The sequence below is a fragment of the Bufo gargarizans genome, chromosome 6 (genome assembly GCF_014858855.1).
Source record: "Bufo gargarizans isolate SCDJY-AF-19 chromosome 6, ASM1485885v1, whole genome shotgun sequence".
NCBI classification, from domain to species: Eukaryota; Metazoa; Chordata; class Amphibia; order Anura; family Bufonidae; genus Bufo; species Bufo gargarizans.
In genome coordinates, this window is record NC_058085.1 from 26,414,002 (window position 1) to 26,439,058 (window position 25,057).

Below are 25,057 nucleotides of genomic sequence, written 5' to 3' on the forward strand. Positions count from 1 at the left end.
AGGATGCATCAGGATGTCTTCAGTTCCGGACCGGAACGTTTTTTGGCTGGAGAAAATACCGCAGCATGCTGCGCTTTTTGCTCCGGCCAAAAATCCTGAGCACTTGCCGCAAGGCCAGATCCGGAATTAATGCCCATTGAAAGGCATTAATCCGGATCCGGCCTTAAGCTAAAAGTCGTTTTGGCTCCGACGTTTAGTTTTTTCTGAATGGTTACTGTTAAAGATGTGTGAATTTTATTCTATATTTTGTATATCTAGGATTATAATGAGTTAACTTTTTCTACTTCCAAGTGCCCACCCACCCCCCTCTTTTTTTCAAGACTGGAGAGGAGAGAGAGGGGGGCAAAGAGCTGTGCTGTGGGAAGTGTCTGATTTCTCATCTTTCTACAGGTGTCCCATAGAGTGTGGTGGAATGCGTAAGCCAATCATATGGCTTGATGATATGTATATATTATTCACTGCCTAGAGAAGCACCTCTTTGAAGTGTCACATATGACGTAGGCAGTATTCTTGTTAGAATAAACTCCATTACAAAATGGCGATGGTAACCAGATGTTTACATTAGTTCACATTCCAAAGTAGGACCCAGTGCGCAGAAGCCAGGGTGCTATCTTCTCTCTCTTATCTCTTCTTCCTTTTTGACCAATGAAACAATGTTTTAGCCTCAGTGAGGACTGCCCTCTTCTGAAAATGTATATACGCTTACCCCATGTAATTAAAGTTAGAGATTGCTTTGACCAACTTCTGTGTCAGTGTTCAGTCTCTCAGCCACGCGTGGATATTAACCCCTGGGGGGGGGGGGTACATTGATCTGGAACACCATAGTGTATCTAAAATGCCCTAATTTAGGGTGGTTTTAACATTACCATGGCTGCCAAGACGCTAAAGTCCTGGCAGCCATGGTAAAGTGTAGTGGGGAGCAGCATACTTACCGTCCGTGCAGCTCCCGGGGTGCTTCAGAGTGACGTCAGGGCGCCCACGCGCATGGATGACGTGATCACATGGCACGTCATGCATGCGCATGGGGCACTCTGACCTCATTCTGGAGCGCCCCGGGAGCCGCACGGACTGTAAGTATACTGCTCCCCCGCTCCCCACTACTACTATGGCAACCAGGACTTTAATAGCGTCCTGGCTGCCATAGTAAAACTGAACGCATTTTAAAGACGGATCCGTCTTCAAATGCTTTCAGTTCACTTGCGTTTTTCCGGATCCGGCGTGTAATTCCGGCAAGTGGAGTACACGCCGGATCCGGACAACGCACGTGTGAAAGGGGCCTTAGAGAGATATTTCTCTCACCCAGCATGGGTATATGTAAAAATACACCCCAAAACACATTGCCCTACTTCTTCTGAGTAGGGCGATACCACATGTGTGACACTTTTTTGCAGCCTAGGTGCCCAAAGGGTCCCAAATTCTAAAGAGCACCTTTAGGATTTCACAGGGCATTTTTTACGCATTTGGATTCCAAACTACTTCTCATGCTTTAGGTCCCCTAAAATGCCAGGGCAGTATAAATACCCTATAAGTGACCCCATTTTGGAAAGAAGACACCCCAAGGTATTTCGTGATGGGCATAGTGAGTTCATGGAAGTTTTTCTTTTTTGTCACAAGTTAGTGGAATATGAGACTTTGTAAGAAAAAAAAAAATCATAATTTTCCGCTAACTTGTGACAAAAAAGAAAAAGTTCTATGAACTCACTATGCCCATCAGTGAACACCTTAGGGTGTCTACTTTCCGAAATGGGGTCATTTGTGGGGTGTTTCTACTGTCTGGGCATTGTAGAACCTCAGGAAACATGACAGGTGCTCAGAAAGTCAGAGCTGCTTCAAAATGCGGAAATTCACATTTTTGTACCATAGTTTGTAAATGCTATAACTTTTACCCAAACCAATAATTATAATTTTTTTTTTTAAATCAAAGACATGTAGAACAATAAATTTAGAGAAAAATTTAGAAAGGAAATGTATTTTTTTGGCAAAAATTTCGGTCAATTTCGATTAATAACAAAAAAAGTAAAAATGTCAGCAGCAATGAAATACCACCAAATGAAAGCTCTATTAGCGAGAAGAAAAGGAGGTAAAATTCATTTGGGTGGTAAGTTGTATGACCGAGCAATAAACCGCAAAAGTAGTGTAGTGCAGAATTGTAAAAAGTGGTTTGGTCATTAAGGGGGTTTAAGCTAGGGGAGCTGAGGTGGTTAAGATGGTATACCTTTAGGAGGCTGAGTAATGGCTTCTATGTAATGAGGTAATCCTAGCCTAGGTCACTAGTTGGGAGAACTTGCACATTACTGATGAAATGTGTCCAGTAAGACTAGAGCTGACAGTTTTTTGACAAGTCCATATTTGATGTAATGCCCATTTCTTTTTAATGTTACAAATACATATAGGGGTAGAACAGACCGGGGATGGAATAGGTAGATCATTATCTTTTTTTTTTTTTTTTTATCAGGCTCTGGTTTTGTGCTTCACCAGGTATGGTTGAAAGACACACTACTTCCATAGATTTACGATGTGTCACGCAGACAGACTTACTCTTATCAGTGGTGCCCCTCTCTCTATTACTACCCCTGTGCTGTCCCCTCATGCTCAGTGGATAGCCTGCAGACATCCTGTCTGTCATTCCACTTGACTGCAAGTAACTGGCCATTTACAAGTGTGAATGATGCCCCTTTTTCCACATGTCTGGACACCAGCTCTTGTGGGAATCCAGCTCTATTTTTGGACATTCACATAGGCTCCTTTATTTGCAGTTTTACAGGAATGGAGGGGCCCCGAACACAGGCTGGGTGGTAACTTTGGGAAGCAATTTTTTTTTTCTCTCACCAAACATTTGTTTAGAGAATATATATATATTGGATATTTGCTCTGGTGGACAGGTTAGCGGACGCAGTATAGAGGCAAGGAACCAGGTTGTAAATCAAACTTCAGTGTTGTATTCACACTCAGCAAAACATAACAATCTTTGTGCTTGTGCATACACAGCAAAACAAAACAGTGTTTACCTGGAATACTAGGTGTCAGTTCACACCCGGCTGAATGCTCAGCCACAGAAAAGTTCCCTGGCAGTCTTCCAGGCGGCCTGCACGCCTGTTTGCAGTCTTTAGCTTTCAGCACACAGGGCTCCACAGCTTCACTTTTAGATGGAGGTAAAATCCACACCACCTGATTGACTGCTTTTTAAGCCTGCCAAGACCCAGCCTGGAACGTGGGGAGTAGCAACCCACCCAGAACTTTGGCTACTCCCAGTAAAAGCCGTCTCGGGTCAGCTTTACAGCCATACTAAACAGCTTAAGTGTCAGACGGCAATCTGCAATACTGACACTTGAGAAAAAACGGCTCTTACCTCACCTCAGGAAACTCGGTGACACATACCACTATCAATGACGGCCCCTTGTTCCTTCCTACAATATATAAAACTTAGTTTCACTTTTAACTGAATCTGTCCTTTGATTATCAGTATTCATTTAATACAGGAGACCATGCTTGTTTGAGAAGATCTCACAGCGGTCCTAATCATCGCTCCAAGCCCTCGGCTACATTCGGTAACTGAAAGCAAAGTGCTGTTTTATCTCCCTGTAAAAAGGAGTATCTGATGGAATAAAGACAGTGACCAACAAAAAAACACATATTGGTGGTCACTAAAGGGCTAAGCATGAACATGGCTTCTTTTATATGTGAGTATTTTGATGTCTAACTAGAGATGATTTTTTCTTAAAACATTCCCCACATTCTGAACATGAAAATGGCTTCTCCCCTGTGTGAATTCTCTCATGTCTAACAAGATCTGATTTATTCTTGAAAGATTTCCCACATTCTGAACATGAAAAAGGCTTCTCCCCTGTGTGATTTTTTTGATGTGTCACAAGAGTTGGTTTCTGCTTAAAACATTTCCCACATTCTGAACATGAAAACGGCTTCTCCCCTGTGTGATTTCTCTGATGTATAACAAGACCTGTTTTATTCTTAAAACAATTTCCACATTCTGAACATGAAAACGGCTTCTCCCCTGTGTGATTTCTCTGATGTATAACAAGACCTGTTTTATTCTTAAAACAATTCCCACATTCTGAACAAGAAAATGGCTTCTCCCCTGTGTGAATTCTCTGATGTATAACAAGATGTGATTTTTGGTGAAAACATTTCCCACATTCTGAACATGAAAATGGCTTCTCCCCTGTGTGATTTCTCTGATGTATAACAAGAACTGATTTCCGATTAAAACATTTACCACATTCTGAACATGAAAATGGCTTCTCCCCTGTGTGAATTCTCTGATGGGCATCAAGAGTTGATTTGTGGACAAAACTGTTCCCACATTCTGAACAAGAATATGGCTTCTCCCCTGTGTGAGTTCTCTCATGTCTAACAATATGAGATTTAAATCTAAAACTTTTTTCACATTCTGAACATGAAAATGGCTTCCCTCTTACATGAGCTCTTTGATGTTTAACACCTCTTCGGCGACTTTTCTGTATTACAGTCTGTGATGAATCAGAAGATCGGACCTGTTTAAAAGAATCAAATGATGCATTGTGGCTGTGATTGGATGAGGGTATATCTTGGATATTGGCATGCTCGTCAAATGTATCCCGTGTGATGCCACATTCATTTACTTCAAAATCTGAAGATATCAGATGTTTCTCTAAGTTCCTGGTACAGTCATCTGCCAAGAATAAAACATTATATTATTGATTAATAATATACCATAAAATTGTATTGAAATTTTATAACATTTCCATATAAAAAAAAAATCCACAGAAAAGTACAAGGCATGGCGTAAAAAATTCAAGTATGAATTGACTAAAACAGTGGTGGCCAAACAGACCACAATCTAATAGTAGACCCAAGAAGCATAACTAGAAATGGTTGGCCCTCACCTTGAGCAACTTCCCTGCAACCCCCACCCAAACAGTGATTTATAAATAAAACATTTCCTAGCACTGGACAAGAGGCGTTAAATGACCCCTTAGTTTCCCACACAATAGTTATCTCCCCTCAGTGTCCCTTTCACAGTGAAATTCCTCCTTAGTGCCCTCTTTACAGTACTTATGCTCCCTAAGTGCCCCCACTCAGTAGAATGTCCACACAGTAGTTATGTCCCCTTTGTGCACCCCTACAATAGTACTGTCCCTTAGTGTCCCCTTTACATCAGTGAAGTTTCTGTACTATGAATAAAATTAATAAAGTAATACCGAGCACATCGTGCTCTTCCCAGCGGCAGACGTGATGTGATGACGTCATCTCTCCTGCTGAGCTGGGGAGAGTGCAGGCCGGGGAATGAGACCTGGACTATAATGGATGACAGATACAGCAGCTGGACCCGGTGGGAGGGAGGAGATTAAATTGGCCAGTAGTAAGCACGGTAAGCCATCACTGGCCATTGGGGAGCTCCTCAACATGTTTTTTTCCTTGAGATATAATTACTATTGATAACATGCAGAGTTAGTCACCTGGGTCATGATATCTTGGAGTCTTTATTGACCGGCAGGTAGGAAATATGTGGTGGTCAATGGTGAGACTTTGTTGTATGACCTCTTAAAGGGAACCTGTCACTGGGATTTTGTGTATATAGCTGAGGTCATGGGTTGCTAGATGGCCGCTAGCATATCCGCAATCCCCAATCCCCATAGCTCTGTGTGCTTTTATTGTATAAAAAAAAAAATAACTCATCTCAGGGAAAGGACTCATCTCAGGTTAATGTGCATATGTATAAACTTGTTTTTTTTTTACACAATAAAAGCACACAGAGCTATGGGGACTGGGTATTGCGGATGTGCTAGCGGCCATCTAGCAACCCATGTCCTCAGCTCTATACACAAAATCCCGGTGACAGGTTCCCTTTAAGGCTACATTCACACAACAGCAAAAAAAAACAACATGAAAAACGGACATGTTCAGTTTTTCAAGGCCATTTTTGCATCCCTTTCTTGGTCGTCTGGATGTTTTGCATCCATTTACAACTACCATTATTTGAGGATTATTTAGAGGATTTTTCTTTTCTTTTTTTTATTTAATTACCAATCCCTGCAGTACAGTGGCGTATCTAACTTTAAATTATTTTTTTTTTTTTTTGGGGGGGGGGGAGCAGCTATAACAACGATACATTTACACAAGTATGCTTAGAAATGCTGCGATACTTTACCCAATACCTAAAACCGCAACAGGGAAAAAAAGTCCTGCTGTCTGTGGTTTAAAAAAAAACAAAAAACAATCACTCAGATTTCTATATTTCCTAGTTGCCTATGGATGACACTGTTATAGGGAGGGGGATCTGTGGATGACACATGCCTTATATAGCATCTTATGCTATATGTGTCATCCACAGATCCACCCCATGACAGTGTCATCCACAGATCCCCCTCCCTATAACAGTGTCATCCACAGATACCCCACCCTGCCGCTCACAGGAGTGTACATTTGACATTTCTAAACTGTAATCCATATCCTTCAGTGACCTTAACTTTAAATCCGGATTCAGCGGCCGCTCATCTCTACTAGTACCTTAACCTTACACCACTCAGCTAGCTTCGGTAACTGGGCCAGGCTACAGCCTTCAGGCACTGCCTGTTAGTTGTTACCGAACGAGAGGGGCACTTCCAGATTATTTTCTGTCTGCCTCCACAAAACAATGGTGCTTATAGAACAGACTACACCGTGTAGAGGTATACTGTATATTGTGTGGCACAGTGAATGCTATATGTGTATAACAAACATATTTCACATGAAAACTTACAGTTATTTGGCTTGGCCATTGGGAATCTCGGACACCACTTTAACACTTTGGCCGGGGGCTCAGCGGAGCTTATGTTGTGTTTTATCCTAATGAGAAAGATTTCATGATAAGGATTTGGAGAAGGGGCAGAGGGACAGCAGAGCAGGGAGAGGCTGGTGCTGCTACTAGGGGATCATACCATGGGGGAGTAATAAAGCCCACCATTATGCCCCCCCAGTAGAAACAATTCTCCTTATAATGTGACAGTGCCAAAAATACCCCCTTGTAATGCCACCAGTTGAGCTAATGTCCCCATAGTGCCCCCATAATGTGCCAGTATAAAATACCCCTATATAGTGCCCCCAGGAAATGCCCCCATAGTGCTCCTCTCCCCCCTTTCTCCTAGTGCCCCCCATAATGTACCAGTATAAAATGCCCCATATATAGTGCCCCAGTAGATGCCCTCAGTGTCCCCCATAATTTGCAAGTATAAAATACCCCTTCTTAGTGCCCCCGTAGATGACCTCATAGTACTCCTCTCCCCACTTCCCCATAGTACCCACCATAATGTGTCCCAGTATAAAATGCTACTGTACAGAGCCCCCCATATAAAATACGCCACAGTAGATGCCCACCAATAATGTGCCAATAATAAGTGCCAATAATAAGTGCCCCATCACGTGCCAGTAATAAGAGCCCCCCCCCCACCATGTGCCAGTAACCAAGAGCCCCCCATCACGTGCCAGTAACAAGAGCCCCCCATCACGTGCCAGTAACAAGAGCCCCCCATCACATGCCAGTAACAAGAGCCCCCCAATCATGTGCCAGTAAAGGGCCCCCATCATGTGCCAGTAACAAGAGCCCCCCATCATGTGCCAGTAACAAGAGCCCCTCCATGTGCCAGTAACAAGAGCCCCTCCATGTGCCAGTAACAAGAGCCCCTCCATGTGCCAGTAACAAGAGCCCCTCCATGTGCCATTAAGAGCCCCCCTATCATGTGCCAGCCCAGTAACAAGAGCTTAGAGCCCCTCAATGTGCCAGTAACAAGAACCCCCTAATGCGCCTATAAAACTATTGTATATATCAAAAAACTAAAACAAATACCAATACTTACCTCCATGTCAGCGATGCGATGTCCTGCGCTGTATGGCTCAGGCGGCGCGATGACGTCATTGCGCCGCCTCCGCTGGCCTCTGATAGGCTGCGGGCATAGGCCTGCAGCCTATCAGAGGAAGGGGAAGGGACACGCCTCTCCCTCCCCTGCCGCACTAGCACAGGCATCTGTATCACTGTCCTGAGGATGGCGATACAGATGACTATGGAGATGAGCGCAATGGAGGCACTCATCTCCCTGTGCCCTGCGGCCGCCGCCCCCCCCCCCTCCCGAGCTGGGGGGGGGAGCGGCGTGATGTAGGGGGGGCACAGCGTGATGTAGGGGGGGGGGCGTGGCCCCCCCTTGGTGACGCCACTGCTGCAGTATACATAATGTCCCCCATAGTGGCCCCAGTTAGTAGTAATGTTCCCCAGGGTGGCCCCCATCAGTAATAATTAATAATGTTAATAATGCGCAGGGTTTTGTTTTTATGGGAAAATAAAATTACTCCTCTCATTCACGTAGAGAAAAGTTTCTCTTCATTTGGTGCTAAAGGACCTACACTCTCAGTGGGATGATGTCCCCACGTGCCCCTAAGTAATAATGCTGGGAGAGCATGGTGATGTCATCATCAAGTAGGTAGCACAGATCCTTCAGCACCAAGAGAGGAACGAATGCCTCTGTGCGTGCAAGTGGATAAGGCAGTTTATTTTTATTTTAACCCCTAAAAGGCCATTTTCCACTAGTGTGCCCATTTTAAACGGCCATTATATGGATGCTCTCCTGTCTAAATTACCATTAAAAATAGTCCCATTGATTTAAATGGGGTCCATCTGGCAGTGAGAATGGCCACAAATAGGACATGTCCCATTTTTCAAAACCACAAATGACTGGCCTTAAAAAAAATGGCAATGTGAATAGCGCCAATGAGTTTAATTCTAAAAAAACCAGCTGTGTGCCATTTTTCACTGTTGTGTGAATGTAGCCTTATCCTACAGCCTTTCCCGATTACATAACTACATATAGCGCCAAAGAGTAATCCTGTGACCCGAACATCATCACTGCAGCTAGGACACTGTGCACACCGAGGTCTCTCCAAATCTCAGTCCTGTCACTCTCAAGTAAACAAACTGCATGGCCCACACCATAACAGCTTCCTTTTTTCATGCATTTATATTAAAAGGGTTGTCTCATCTGAGACGATGGGGGCAATTTGCTAGGATATGCCCCTATTGTCTGGTAGGTGCGGGTCCCACCGCTGGGACCAGCACCTATCTCCTAAACAGAGCCCCGAAAGTGGTGGAGGATGTACTGTATATGCGCAGCACTGGCTCGGCACTAGCATGGCTATTTCCGTCAGGCCCATAGACGTAAATGAGAACGGTGGCCGGTCATGCACAGTGCGCTCCCATTCACTTCTATGGGGAGAGCGCTTGGTGGTGGCCAGACCAGAGTCCTCCAGCCACCACTTTGGCCCGGTCTGTTCTCGATAAAGGTGAAGGGTCCCAGCAGTTGGACCTGCACCTACCAGACAATGGGGGCCATATCCTAGTGATATGCCCCCATTGTCTCAGATGAGTCAACCCCTTTTAGTGCTTGCGATTCATATATACTGTACACACCACCCAAAGAATATGAAAAGTATCACTAGAGATGAAATGCATTTCAATAAATTAGTTCAGGTGTAATTCTGAAGAATCAGTCAGAAGAGAAAACAAATAAATTCGACCCTGCTTCCATTGGCCTGATAATCTATGTATGACTCTCAGGCTACTTTCACATTGGCGTTTTGAATTCCATCCGTTTCAGGAAAAATTGATCAGTTTTGCCCCAATGCTTTCTGATTGGATAAGGATCAGTTTAGAATGCATCAGTTTGCCTCCATTCCACTCTGGATGCGGACACCAAAACGCTGCTTGCAAACAGATCTGTCCTGACTTACAATGTAAGTCAATGGGAGGGGATCCGTGTTCACTGACACAATATGGTGCAATTGAAAACGGTTGGTTGTGGCCAATGTCGTCGTCATCATCAGCAGCATATCTATCATACCGAGAGCCAACCTCCTTCCTTAGCTGTGCCTGGGAAAACTCCATGTCCCCCTGCACCACAAACTTCTCCTCCTCCACTTCCTCCTTTATGCGACTTTGTCCGTCCAGGTTCCTATCAGCTACAGGATCCCCAGCAAGCTGTGAAGGTTGTGGTTCTTCCTCTAGTCCTTGTTGTATCAGAGTGAGCATTTGTACAAATATAAATATCAGGGTGATGCCATGTTAATGCTTGTCCCTACTCTGGTGGCCTCTTCAAAGGGGTTGAGTATGCGACACATGTCCCTGATGAACTGACACTGCCTGCACTCAAAATAACATATGCTCTGCTGTGGTGGTCTCGTGCATCATGTAAATCACTAATCTCTTTACACTGCTCATAGCAACGCTTCACCATATGTAAGGTGGAATTCAAACGGTACAAAGGCAGACCATTTTGTCACTTCAAGTTCAGAAGGGCCTTTTTAGCCACATAAGAATGGCTGGACAGTCCCCTGGACATGACCAACACCATCTGCAAGTCACGTTACTTTTCCACAAATTGATGTACCATAAATGTATGATGTGCGCCATGCAGGGAACATGTGTTATTTCCCCCAAATAAAGTGCAGCCATAATGTTCCTGCCATTGTCACCAACCACGTGTCCAGTTGTAGATGGAGAAGAGAAATCCAGCAGGAAACTTGCTGCTTGATGCAGATTACCAACTGATCTATGAAGCTTCTCTCGCCCAAGCTCATCAGCTTTAAGACAACATGGCAATGCTTCAGTTTGCACATATAAAAGGAGGTAGAAGTGGAAGCAACAATCTGCTCTGTTTTTGTTAGGGATAGGAGGATGTCCATTGAGGAGGACATAGATAAGCACCTGGTGTAGGGTACCCGACAATCACCAATTGCAAGCTGCAGCATGGTGGCCAAGACCATACAGTGATTTAAAGGGAACCTGTCACTAGTTTTATGGTGTCCTAACTAAGGGCAACATAAATAAGTGACTGATTTTCTTAGCAAAATGCTGGGTCACTTTCTTTAATTGACCCAGTCAATCTGCCAACATCTTGTATTGAAAAGCTCCAGCTGATAATGATGAGTCATGAATATTCATGAGCTACTGACTCTCCCCACCTACCTGCTGCTGAATGACAGTTATTTTCCATATGAATCAGCAGCAGGTGGGCAGGGGAGTGGCTATAGCTCTGAATTAAATATACGCTGGACTCAATGACATCACGCCGGACTCGAATCAGCTCATTAGCATGCGGCATGCGGCATCTTTGTGTGTATATTATGAGGTAACCATCTGTCACACCAGTAAGTGAATACATCTAAGGTACTTTTTAGTAGTTAATGATTGCAAATAATTAGTTAGATTATAATCAAATATCCACATGACAGGTTCCCTTTGAGAACACAGGTTCCACTTTCACACTCGCTCATTCTGGTCACTGGAAGTTCAACATGCGACCTCGTGACAAAGAAATCTCTGAGGATCTGAAAAAAAAGAATTGTTGCTCTACATAAAGATGGCCTAGGATATAAAAGATTGCCAACACCCTGAAACTGAGCTGCAGCACGTTGGCCAAGACCATACACTGGTTTAAGAAGACGGGTTCTACTCAGAACAGGCCTCGTCATGGTCGACCGAAGAAGTTGAGTGCACATGCTCAGCGTCATATCCAGAGGTTGTCTTTTCAAAAAAGACGTATGTCGTCATGGGAGAGTGGAAGAGGATTCAAGTGGCAACCTGTGAAGCTCTAGTGAACTCCGTGCCCAAGAGAGTTACGGCTGTGCTGGAAAATAATGGTGGCCACACTAAATATTGCCAATTTAGGCACAATTTGGCCATTCTCACTTAGGGGTGTACTCACTTTTGTTGCCAGCGGTTTAGACATTAGTGTCTGTGTGTGGAGTTATTTTGAGGGCACACCAAATTTACACCGTTATACAAGCTGAATATTCTGCATATTTTGTTTCCGTTTTTTATAATTTGCAATCATTAGGGGTTCTCCAAGATTTTCCTCAGCATAGGTCACCAATATGAGGTCAGATCCCTGTATCCCCACCAATCAGCTGTCTGAGGAAGCCTCAGTGCTCACCAGAGCTCCAGTTAATACAAAGCCTCCTCACAGCTTACCAAGCACAGCGCAGTCTGTTGAATAGTAGCGGTGCTTGGCATTGCAGCTCATACCCATTCACTGGAATGGGACTAATCTGTGCCTAGGCCATATGACCGATAAACGTCACATTTCATGGCCAGGAAGAGGCCTAAGAGCGCGCAGAGCACTGTGTCCTCTCCATACATCTGACCGACAAGGCTGCCGGGAGTTGAATCTGCCTCAGATCTGATATTAATGACCTCTCCTGAGGATGGACTATATGTATCATATACATACTGTATATCACCTATAATGCTGTCACATTTCCATCCATATTTAATTAGAATTTTAGCTGAATCAGTGAATATAATGCTGAAAAAGCTGACAGAAAAGAGAACCTAAAAATGTAACATAAAATTGTATCATCCAGTGAAGGAGTAGAATCTGTATGTCTTCTCTGCTTTACTTAGTGGTCACTACTCACCTGGGCGGTTATCTGTAGGAATGTCCTCTGTCCTCTGCTCATCGCCCCTCACATATGTCTCTGTAGGAGTAATATTGTTCAGATCTTCACCCGGATTCACAAGCTGTGAAAGAAATATTGTAGAAGTCATCAGACGGTTGGAGAAGTCGTGTGGAAGGTTTTATATGACCTGAAAAGATCAGTAATTAGAATGATGACCAAAAATGACCGGACAGCAGGAGTTATCTGACCCAAATATCTGCAGGTCTCCTGTATAAATCCAACCAGTTTACAATGCAGGGAGAGTAGCCCTTATATTCCATCCCTAACATTACATTGTGTGTATATAACATTACATTGTTTGTGCACCTGTTGCCCTTGCTGGCCGCCCCAGGACTGTGAAGCTGGTAAGCCAAAGTTCTTTCGGTCCATGGCTTGTTTACCTCCTAGGAATGGGCATAATCATCTGCTCTGCTGCAGCCAATGCCTGGATTCAGGGGTAACATGTCCACAAGAGACACATCCCCACTAAAGCCAGTCATTGGCAGCAGTAAAGCAGGTGACCATGCCTGTGCCGGCGAGGAAGCAAACAACATTTACTGGAAGATGGGCACACAGGAGCTGGCACACATAACCAGAGCTGAGGGTAGCAGGTACGTATGACTCTTTCCATCGTAGAGGATGCGGACACATGTAAAAAGTTACTTATTCCTGAACAAACCCTTTAATGCTGTCTGCCTGTTCTATCTAGAAGTTTTGGGATGACTGCAGGCATGAAGATACTGTACCTAGTATAAGGACAGGGGAGAACACAGGAGAGGTGAGAACTGATTATCTATCACCACTAGAACACCTTGCTTATCACTGTTTATAGTATCAGGATAGGGGAGAACACAGGAGAGGTGAGAACTGATTATCTATCACCACTAGAACACGCTGCTTATCACTGTCTATAGTATAAGGACAGGAGAGGTGAGAACTGATTATCTATTATATTACCACTAGAACACCCTGCTTATCATTGTTTACTGCAAAAGGACAGGGGAGAACAGATTATCATCACTAGATCATCCTGATTATCACTGATTATAGTATAAGGACACAGTGGTGTAACTAGAGTTGTAAGGGCTCCAGGGCAAACTTTGGATAGGGCCCCCACTCTCCCCATTATATGTCTGAATGGGTTGTAGTACACTGCCGCTGATCACTACACAAACCTGCAGCGTCTAAACCCCTATAGCTATAAACAGCCTGTAAGGCCCCCTACAGTGTCCTATTAGTTAAATGTCAACCGGAAATAATAATGTCCTGGTTGTGTTACCAGTATTAAAGAGGACCGGTCATCGCTCCTGACATGCCTGTTTCTAATAGCTTCATGCATTCCCCATGTTATAGCAATTCTGGGGAATCTATTCCTATGGCTCCGAGTTGTGTCATTCCTTTATTATTCCTGCTAGAGGTTATGAATGAATTGGTATTAGCCTTCAGTAAGGGTACAGGGGGGTGTACCTGCACAGTCTGAAAATGATTGGATAGAATGAGTGTCCCCCCCCCCCCCCAACTGGTTTAATAATACCTCTGACAGTGCCTTCAGTAATAGTAATGCCCCCCATACTTCCCCCAGTCCACAATCCCATCCTCTTTGTCCTCAATAATAATTTAGCAGTTTTTATGAGCCAGGGACAACTGTGGCCAACTACTACTACTCCTGGCCGGTACTGATACCGCTGCTACCACCCACATTCTAACTCTGGGGGGACGAGCAGAGCGAATCGAATCCCAAGAAGTGGAATTCGATCCAAATTTCAGAATAAATGTGATTCGCCTAGAAGCCGACTTTCCTCGTGCTTCGTGTCAGTGAATCGATTTATCCTGAAATTCAAACTTATGACCTCCATTTGCGCGCGAAGGGCCACCAGCCTTCATCTTGCTTAAAGATCTCGATTAAAATCCTGTGCGGCGCGAGATCTTTAAGCAAGATGGCGGAGGCCGGCCCGTCGCGATCTAATGGAGGCTGTAAGTTTGTAAAATTAAGAATAAAAACTAAATTAAATCACTCAGATGCCGCGATCATGTATGAACGCGGCATCTGAGGGGGTACAATGATGGGGACGGCGCTATCACAGCTCCCGGTCATTGCACCTGCTACTTACAACAACAACAAAATGCGCTTCGCAGCGGAGTAATTCGTCACAAAGCTAATTTTTTCGTGAAATTCGGAGAATCAGCCGAATCGAATTTTCAATAAATTCGCTCATCTCTAAGGACGAGACATGGGTCTTTCGTTTTGTACTCTCCCTTTTTCCAGGCGAATAAATGAAAAGTCAGGGGTTTAGTACAGACAGATTATTAAACAGTACTAGCAAAATTGCAAGTGTGTTTTCTGTAATTTATAGACAGGCACAATTATAGAGCAACTAAACTTTTTCACTTAGATGGACTCTGTAAGGGCATAGTTATAACTTTTCTTTTTTTTTCTTTTTTTTTTTTACAGCGTTTCTTTCTCAAAAACCTCAAGTTGCTACATAGGCTTATTGCCAGCACAGCACCCCAAATAGCATTCTGCTGCTATGCTGAGCAATTGCACATTATGGGAAGGGCCTTATATTCATGTAACTCACTAATGTACTTCATTCACCGGTTCCGTTCTCTTCCCTGCGTAAATCCTGCACAAAGATCATGTGGTCCAGTCCCTAAACTTGTCATTCACTGCCCGTTGCTAAATACATTACTAGTGTTGGTGGCTCTACCGTGGAGCGCTCGTCCCCACTATGGTTACATGTTTCCAGTTCCATGCGGTCACATGGTATAGATACAGTTGAAGCAGCTCAGGTATACCATGTGACCGTATGGCACTGTAAACATGTGACCGCAGCGGTAATGCGTCCTCCACGGTAGAGGGGATTTTGACGAAAAATTAATTGATAAGAGGATTGATAACAAAAATAAATAAAAAATAGTCCCTGTACAGGGTCACCCTTATTGAGATAAAACATAACATTTACTATTTATGCTAAAAGGAAATACAAGTGTGATCCATTAAACTATGGGGGTCCCGCTGTCACTATTATGTTATGATGTACAGATCATGTCTATCATCTGATAGGATATTGGAGTGAGGTGTTGGCTCAAAGTGCACATGAAATTCTGGTGGGGGGTTGATCCACAAGTATTTTAGGGTGAATCTATAGGCATCTAGATTACCCAATATGTCCCAGGTCTAGTGGTCTCTATGTGGTCTGGCTGCAGGTTACCTACTGGATTCTTCCAAAATAGCAGAGGAGCACTCGATTTTGTGAATACTCGCTTTAGTGAGCAGTCATACATAGGTGTGGAGAGTGACCACTCCTGAGGTCTCCCCTTACTCCTTTCTCACAGCCCTAAGCGGGGGAAGGAGACAGGTGAAGGAGGTACGTTCAGATCACACATACACACCCCTGTCAGAACCTAGATGTGGAGAAATATCTCCTCCACTGATGGGGTCTTACTGGATCTGATTACTTTAGCCTTTATTTGCTCATGTTTATTCTGAAGGTAATCATTTCAGGTACTTATCGTTTAAATATATGATTCCCCAGTTTATTGGATAATGTAGAGATGATATCTTCAGCAGCATGATATGTTTAGGGACATACAGAAGACAAGGAGGAGCAGCTGGTGGGGAGGGAGCTCTCCAGAGGGATCTGATAAATGATGCTGTAATCTTGTAGATCACAGGACGTCAGCCACACAGGAGAGAGACAGCAAGCCTCAGACTGGAGGTCAGACTAGAGATCACATGACCAGGTGTCCATAATCAAAGGTTCAAAATGGATGGCTGCATCTGACCATCTAGAAAATTGCTGGCGAGTTGACGTTAAATGTGCTGATGAAAATAATCCTATACTGCTTTTCCAATGGTTCCCTGGTCCTGGGGGGCTTCACTATTGGCTGGGAAAACAAAAGGCAGGTGCAGAATTACAATAAAACGTGGCCGGTTCTTGAGCTTCCCCTTAGCACAACCCAAACTCCCCTGATAAAGCCAGTGCCCTGGTGAAACATGTAGGGAGGGTTTGCTCATTGGACATCTTTTTTTGGCAGGGAACCACTATTCTACCTCTGGCACGGGATAGTGCTTTGTGGCGAAACCAACCTCGCCACTGGGTTTTGGAGGGGCCTGGTTGCCAGCCTCTTGACCCAGGATTATGGCCCATACTAACTTTGAAGGAGAAGACAGACCGGCCGCACAGCTTAAATCTGTGGAACAGTTTTGGACAGAAAAGCCATGAGTACAGCCAGGCCCAAGAGACTTTTACGACTAATTTGTGCTATGTTGGGATGTTAAATGTCTATGTGTATTGTAAAGGGTGGGACATTGTATACGTTGAGTAGTGAGGTCTGTTCCATTTTCTCTCTGTGTGTATTGGTGTTGCCCTATGTCCTGAGAGATAATTGAATTACAACTCGGTTGTCTCCAGGACAGAGGACATTGTGTATTCTCCTGCCTGTGATGATTATGTTAACCATGGTGTACCATGATTATATCACAGGCAGAGGGGAGGATTCTATGTGGGTTGTAGCCTTTGTGTTATTGGTAATTGTATTTTGTTGATTGTGTTACAGACAGAGGGAAGGGGGTTTTGTGTACAATTGCTGGGAAGGTTTCAATACTGTAAATGCATGTGATTGGCTAAAATATAAACTGTCACAGTCTTCTACAAGGGCCCCAGGGGGAGTGTCCCTTGCTAGGAGACCTGCATAAAAGGCTTAAAAATAACCCATTAAAGAGTTGCTGTTTTACATTCAACATAGAGCCTCGTCTCATGTGTGTGGGGTTTGCTATACGCTGAAGATTTGCTATACTCCCCTGGCTATAACTACTAGCTCTTGTAAGAGCTGTTTCTGGCTCCTGTGGTGGTTTTGGTGTAGAGCGGAGTGCTTGGAGTCCTCGGGAAGTACTGGGAGCATCCATCAACGGAGGTACCTGGTCGGGGTGCTAGGAGATCCGTTACATCCTGATGGAAGTGTGTGTGGGGGCAACTTTAGAAAACTGATGGTGAGTTAGAATTCTATGTGCTGATGAAAATAATCCTACATAGCTTTTATAATAATCAACTGACAATATTACATTATACTCTATGCACATAAGAAGGGTGACTTGTATCTAGATGTGCTAGTACAAAATCCGTGATATGGCCTTGGTACTGCCACCCTAGACTACAAAACCCTTAAAGATAATGATCCATTTATCTCCTGATGTTCATGTTCAAGCTGAGAATTCGAGCACAACTATGGTTGACTATTTGTAGTATTGTATGGTCCCGGCCGAGGACCTCTTAGAAAACTGTTGTGCCACTCTTGTGCAGCCACAAATAATCTGCAGCAGTTCACAGAAGAGGCAATCTTAAAAGTCTGTACAGGCAGAAAATAGTGAGAAGATCCAGACAACATGTAACGTCTATGGTCAGCTGTAATCCTGCCATCTCCACCTTTCTCATTACACAAGGAAAAGAACATATAATACTGGTGGATAAAACAAGACTGAACACAAGATCTTCACAGTCTTCCACAGATCATAGGGGACATTTCATGAGACTTTATCTCCATCTACCTGATCATCCTGTGGGACATCGTGATGTTCTTCTGAACCTTCCTGTGGCAGAAGAGGACTGGGACATCTCTCCGGTGTTCTTATCTCTTCCTTTACTGTAGGAAACACATCCAGTGACTGAATTCATCCCTTACATACAGATAATGAGAGGGCGTGTGTATTTAGTCATGTCCATTACCTGGTGATGTGAGGGGCTGGTGATCCTCCATCATGATGCCCCTATATCCATCTACCTGATCATCCTGTGGGACATCGTGATGTTCTTCTGAACCTTCCTGTGGAAGAAGAGGACTGGGACATCTCTCTGGTGTTCTTTTCTCTTCCTTAACTGTAGGAAACACATCCAGTGACTGAATTCATCCCTTACATACAGATAATGAGAGGACGTGTATTTAGTCATGTCTATTACCTGGTGATGTGAGGGGCCGGTGATCCTCCATCATGACGTCCTTGTACAGATCTTTGTGTCCTTCTAAATACTCCCACTCCTCCATGGAGAAATAGACGGTGACATCCTGACACCTTATAGGAACCTGACAACACAATGATACAGTCATCACCCAGATCCCTTCATAGCGTTCCTGTATAATGTCCCAGCATTCCCAGCAGTGTCACCTCTCCAGTCAGCAGCTCAATCATCTTGTTGGTGATCTCTAGGATCTTCTCTCTATTGATTTCCTCATGTATCAGGGGGTGAGGTGGAGGCCCCATGATTGGGCTCAGGGTTCTTCCCCATCCTTCAGACACAGGGTCCTGACAGCGCTCACTGGAGGTCTTCTTCACTACTGTGTAGTCCTGGTTATGGAGAGACACAGTAATAACTATCACTCCATACATCTCCAGAGTCCCTCACCTCTCCAGTCATGTCCATCTGTTAGTAACATAGATAAGATGATGTAATGTGACATCATCACAATCTCTCACCTCACCAGTAAGCCGGAAGAGGATCTCTAGGGTGAGATTTATTATCCTCTCCGCCATCTTGTCCCTGTCCCTATCCATCCTTGACAGGTCAATCAGGAGAAGGATGTTTATATAGAAGATCTCCACTGAGAGGATCCTATATTGTTGGAACCTGAATGGAGAGAAGATGAGATTATGTAAAATCCTACAAAATCCCATGTAAAATATTACTGGAGATAATAAGAGGAGACATCGGAGGAGATAATAAAGTGTAGATGTTGTGTTCTCTCTTTTTATAGTGAATGAAACATTTGTAAGGTGAAGACAGTTTCATGGTATGTCACACCTTCACATGACCCTACAGCCAATAGAAGACGTCATCAGTGATGCCAGTATGAACAGCACAAGACCGCTATAGACCATCATAGGCCCTAATGGTCAGGTGATATACATACCGCCATCAGAGCTCCAACAAATGTCGTCGCTGCAGTGATGCAAACAGACTGAAGGAGACCACAGGAGCCTCAGTGCTGGAGCAGTGGAGGATTCTACAGGTCCAATTAGGGTAATTATAAAACACTGCAGAATATGTTGGCGATACATAAATAAAGATTATTCTTACTATCTAGACAGACATTAGGTTGGCAGATTTGGTTTTTGGCAGCTCCTCACGACCACTGATGTTGTAGTTTAATAGATTTATTTTTAACAAGCAGCATGATGAAATACAGTAGTCATTAAAGGGTTTCTCTGGCATGTACTCAGGAGAGGTCATCAATATGAGCTCAATGTAGAGGTCCAACTCCAAACACTCCTGAACAATCAGCAGGTGTCGCTTATACTGATACCTGTATATACGGTTACACAATTTTTTTTAATTACATGCTAATATGAAAGTATTCAGATCCAGGTGCTGGTTTCCAATAAAGTTTGTATAATCGCTGTGCTTCTTTTGTGGGCTTCCCTAATGTATTATTTCCTGTGTCAACTGCACAACTAGATGCATTTCACTAAGAAGCAGGGAACATATCACTTCTGTGAAATCTGGCATCACTGTATTGCTGTGATGTCCATTTCCTTACTTCACACTATGCTTGTTTTCAGCTCCGGCGCTTACAGATAAGGAGAAGTAAATCACACTTACAGAAGGGCAGGGGCCGAGGCGTTTCTAGGTTAAAACATTCAGGGCCTGGGCCCCCAGATGTTGGTCTCAGGTCCGAAATGTACTGCCTGCCAGATAGATACTAATGTATTGCCGTCCTCAGGACGGCAATACAATTGAATCTAATGCATTGGAAGAGCTGAAGGACCTGTGATGACATCACAGTCCATGTGATCAGTGCTGAAGGCAGTGGTAGAGGACCTGCAATGATGTCACCATTATGTGACAAGTTGAGGAGAGGATGGCGCTCTGCAGTGAAGAGAAGTCCTGGGGAAGAAGCAGTGGCGAGGTCTGCTACATGAGGGGAGGTAAGTGAAGAGAAGGATTTGGTGCGAGAGCCAGAGTAATGCTGGGGGTTGTAGTTATTTAACTGTGACTGGTTGTTATGGCTGAAGAGAGGGATGTTATTTACATGGGACTGAATGCTGTAGGTGGCTGGGGCAGGGTGATGCTATTTACATATGACTGTGGTGAAGGTGGCTGGGGAGGGGTGGTGTTATTTACATGGGTCTGTATATTGGAGGGGTGAGAAAGTATAATTTCTGAGGACACTAAAAGGGGACTATAACTACTGGGGCGGCAAGCACGTCAGTGCACTAGGTATTGTATAAGGAACCGCTCTGCACCTTCGTGGGTTATGGCAGTCACTAATTCTCACGGATCTCAGTGTCCTTCAGCTACAATCATACAATGTGCACCTCGTGCAGCAAACAGCGTCAAATACAGTTCTAGTCTGAACAAGTCTGTAAGGATCGCTCAGAAATAACTGCAGCTGCAACAGAAACTGCACAACCAGAAAATCCCACCACTTTATCAGGGCTCCAATACAAAAATGTGTTATGTCCTTATAAACCCACGTATCTAAAGAAATGTATCTATAACATGATGGGCAGTGCACCTACCGTCACATGGTGCACCCTGCTGGATACTGCCGCCTGCACCCGCTCAGTATAAGGCTACTTTCACACTTGCGCTTGATCGGATCCGTTCTGAACGGATCCGATCATATTAATGCAGACGGAGGCTCCGTTCAGTACGGATCCGTCTGCATTAATAACTTAGAAAAATTTCTAAGTGTGAAAGTAGCCTGAGCGGATCCGTTCAGACCTTCAATGTAAAGTCAATGGGGGACGGATCCGCTTGAAGATTGAGCCATATGGTGACCTCTTCAAGCGGATCCGTTCCCATTGACTTACATTGTAAGTCTGAACGGATCCGCTCGCCTCCGCACGGCCAGGCGGACAGCTGAACGCTGCAAGCAGCGTTCAGCTGTCCGCCTGGCCGTGCGGAGGCGAGCGGAGCGGAGGCTGAACGCCGCCAGACTGATGCAGTCTGAGCGGATCCACTCCATTCAGACTGCATCAGGGCTGGACGGAAGCGTTCTGCTCCGCTCGTGAGCTCCTTCAAACGGAGCTCACGAACGGACCCATGAACGCTAGTGTGAAAGTAGCCTTATGGGGTCCGGCAGAGATCCGGCCTCTACACAACTAATACCGCTGCACGCAGAATATTCTGTCCGGCCGATTCCTGGCATTCTCTGGTGTTAACGTGGCCTTACCCGATGCCCTGCCCTGCACTCTGCAGTACCTCCGCCGCACTGCGCAGCCGATGGAAAAAAGACTCCGCAGACAGAGGTGGAATAATAATGTGGGGAAATCTAACCGCAGTTTATCCGTCATTTCACCATCACCCATAATAAAGATGGCGGTTTGATGCCCACATGGTGTAGAGATGGGTCTGCACGGCTGATCGGTGGAGAAACCTTCTGAAGGTTCAGTATGTGGACTCGGCCCCCACAACAGGGAGGTCTCCGATCCCCCCCTTCCCCCACAACAGTGACAACTAGGGATGAGTGAATCGACTTCAGATAAAACATCCAAAGCCGATTTGCATAATACTTTGTTTGAATACTGTATGAAGTGAGCGCTCAGTACAGTATTAGAATGTACTGGCTCAGTGGAGTGGTACCTTGGAGCCGAACCCGAGGTCGGGAAATGTCTCTTTACAGTACAAAGTACAGTCCATAGGAAGCAGAGACAGTTGCCATAATGAAGCAGAGAGCCATCGCCGACATCGGCTTCATCATCCCTCCCCAGCTCTCCACACCTCTGGTCTGTGCGGGGGCGGGGCCGGAATACTGGGTGGCACAATGTGGGCAAACTACTGGGGGGCTCAATGTGGGCAAACTACTGGGGGGCTCAATGTGGGCAAACTACTGGGGGGCTCAATGTGGGAAAAATACTGGGGGTCTCAATGTGGGCAAACTACTGGGGGTCTCAATGTGGGCATAATTCTGTGAAGGAGGCACAATGTGGACATAATTCTGTGAAGGAGACACAATGTGGGCATAATTCTGTGAAGGAGACACAATGTGGGCATAATTCTGTGAAGGAGACACAATGTGGGCATAATTCTGTGAAGGAGGCACAATGTGTGCATATTACGGGGGGCACAATGTGTGCATATTACGGGGGGGCACAATGTGGGCATATTACGGGGGGGCACAATGTGGGCATATTACGGGGGGGCACAATGTGGGCATATTACGGGGGGGGGCACAATGTGGGCATATTACGGGGGGGCACAATGTGGGCATATTACAGGGGGGCACAATGTGGGCATATAACGGAGGGCACAATGTGGGCATATTACGGGGGGTTACAATGTGGGCATATTACGGGGGGGGCACAATGTGGGCATATTACGGGGGGGGCACAATGTGGGCATTTTACGGGGGGGCACAATGTGGGCATTTTACGGGGGGGGCACAATGTGGGCATATTACGGGGGGGCACAATGTGAGCATATTACGGGGGGCACAATGTGAGCATATTACGGGGGGCACAATGTGAGCATATTACGGGGGGCACAATGTGAGCATATTACGGGGGGGCACAATGTGTGCATATTACGGGGGGGGGGGCACAATGTGTGCATATTACGGGGGGGGGGGCACAATGTGGGCATAAATACTGTGTGGTGCCATGAAGGGGGAATAATTACTATGTGGGGCATTAAGGGGACTGGTTAGGATTCGGTGTACAGGTATGTTTTGGGCGGAGTTAGAGGCGTGGCCTGGTGCACACAACCTGTCCCTCTTTGCTGGTTACATAGTTGGGAGGTATGGGAAGGTGTAAAGGTCCTGAAGGCTGCTCCGTGCTGCATCTATAACGCAGGTGTGAACAGGCCTTACAGGTGCGGCGCTGGGAGCGCTCCTCTTACCTGGATGGAGCCTGTCCTTCTCTGTGCTGCAGGAGAAGGTACAGGACCTGTGATGATGTCTTGACCATGTGATCAGGTGTGGGAGGAGTCCGGCAGCAGGCTGTGCTGCAGGAGAAGGTACAGGACCTGTGGGGATGTCATGACCATGTGATCATGTGTGGGAGGAGTCAGGCAGCAGGCTGTGCTGCAGGAGAAAGTAAAGGACCTGTGGTGATGTCATGAGCATGTGATCATGTGTGGGAGGAGTCACAGAAATCACATGACTAGGTTTAGCTGCTCTATGAATGAAGGGCGCTGCTGTGTAGCTTGTAATTCCAGTCTGTATGTAGCAGAGCTGTAGAGCTGTAATGTTTATATGAATGAGCTGTATGTGTGTAATGTTTATGTAGTTCAGCAATATGCGTACAATGTCTATGTAGCAGTGCTGTATGTGTATAGCTGAGCTGTATGTATTTGCAAGCTGTGTAATATGCCTTTCCATATAGTTGTATGGGTGTGTGCAGCAGAGCTGTGTATGTGTAATGTACAGTTACTACAGCTGAGTCTCTGTCATGTCTATGTAGCAGAGCTGTGTATGTGTGATGTTCAGTTACTACAGCTGAGTCTTTGTCATGTCCATGTAGCAGAGCTGTGTATGTGTAATGTACAGTTACTACAGCTGAGTCTCTGTCATGTCTATGTAGCAGAGCTGTGTATGTGTGATGTTCAGTTACTACAGTGGAGTCTCTGTCATGTCCATGTAGCAGAGCTGTGTATGTGTAATGTTCAGTTACTACAGCGGAGTCTTTGTCATGTCCATGTAGCAGAGCTGTGTATGTGTAATGTTCAGTTACTACAGCTGAGTCTCTGTCATGTCCATGTAGCAGAGCTGTGTATGTGTGATGTTCAGTTACTACAGATCAGTCTTTGTCATGTCCATGTAGCGGAGCTGTGTATGGGTAATGTTCAGTTACTACAGCTGAGTCTCTGTCATGTCCATGTAGCAGAGCTGTGTATGTGTAATGCTCAGTTACTACAGCGGAGTCCCTGTCATGTCCATGTAGCGGAGCTGTGTATGTGTAATGTTCAGTTACTACAGCGGAGTCTCTGTCATGTCCATGTAGCAGAGCTGTGTATGTGTAATGTTCAGTTACTACAGCTGAGTCTCTGTCATGTCCATGTAGCAGAGCTGTGTATGTGTAATGTTCAGTTTCTACAGCTGAGTCTCTGTCATGTCCATGTAGCAGAGCTGTGTATGTGTAATGTTCAGTTACTACAGCTGAGTCTCTGTCATGTCCATGTAGCAGAGCTGTGTATGTGTAATGTTCAGTTACTACAGCTGAGTCTTTGTCATGTCCATGTAGCAGAGCTGTGTATGTGTAATGTTCAGTTTCTACAGCTGAGTCTCTGTCATGTCCATGTAGCAGAGCTGTGTATGTGTAATGTTCAGTTTCTACAGCTGAGTCTCTGTCATGTCCATGTAGCAGAGCTGTGTATGTGTAATGTTCAGTTACTACAGCTGAGTCTCTGTCATGTCCATGTAGCAGAGCTGTGTATGTGTAATGTTCAGTTACTACAGCTGAGTCTCTGTCATGTCCATGTAGCAGAGCTGTGTATGTGTAATGTTCAGTTACTACAGCGGAGTCTCTGTCATGTCCATGTAGCAGAGCTGTGTATGTGTAATGTTCAGTTACTACAGCGGAGTCTCTGTCATGTCCATGTAGCAGAGCCGGCGATGTAATCTGCTGGTATCAGGGCTTTGTGTGCGCTCAGGAGATGTTTAG

The 25,057-nt window shown here is 45.0% G+C and overlaps 1 protein-coding gene and 1 pseudogene across 1 annotated transcript in view; one reads left to right on the forward strand and one right to left on the reverse strand.

The window, feature by feature from the left end:
• The window catches only part of LOC122940400, a 200,868-nt pseudogene extending 188,196 nt beyond the window's left edge, over positions 1–12,672 (reverse strand).
• LOC122940414 (zinc finger protein 260-like) overlaps positions 1–25,057 on the forward strand; it is a 492,103-nt gene that overhangs the window by 322,223 nt on the left and 144,823 nt on the right. The window lies entirely within an intron of this gene.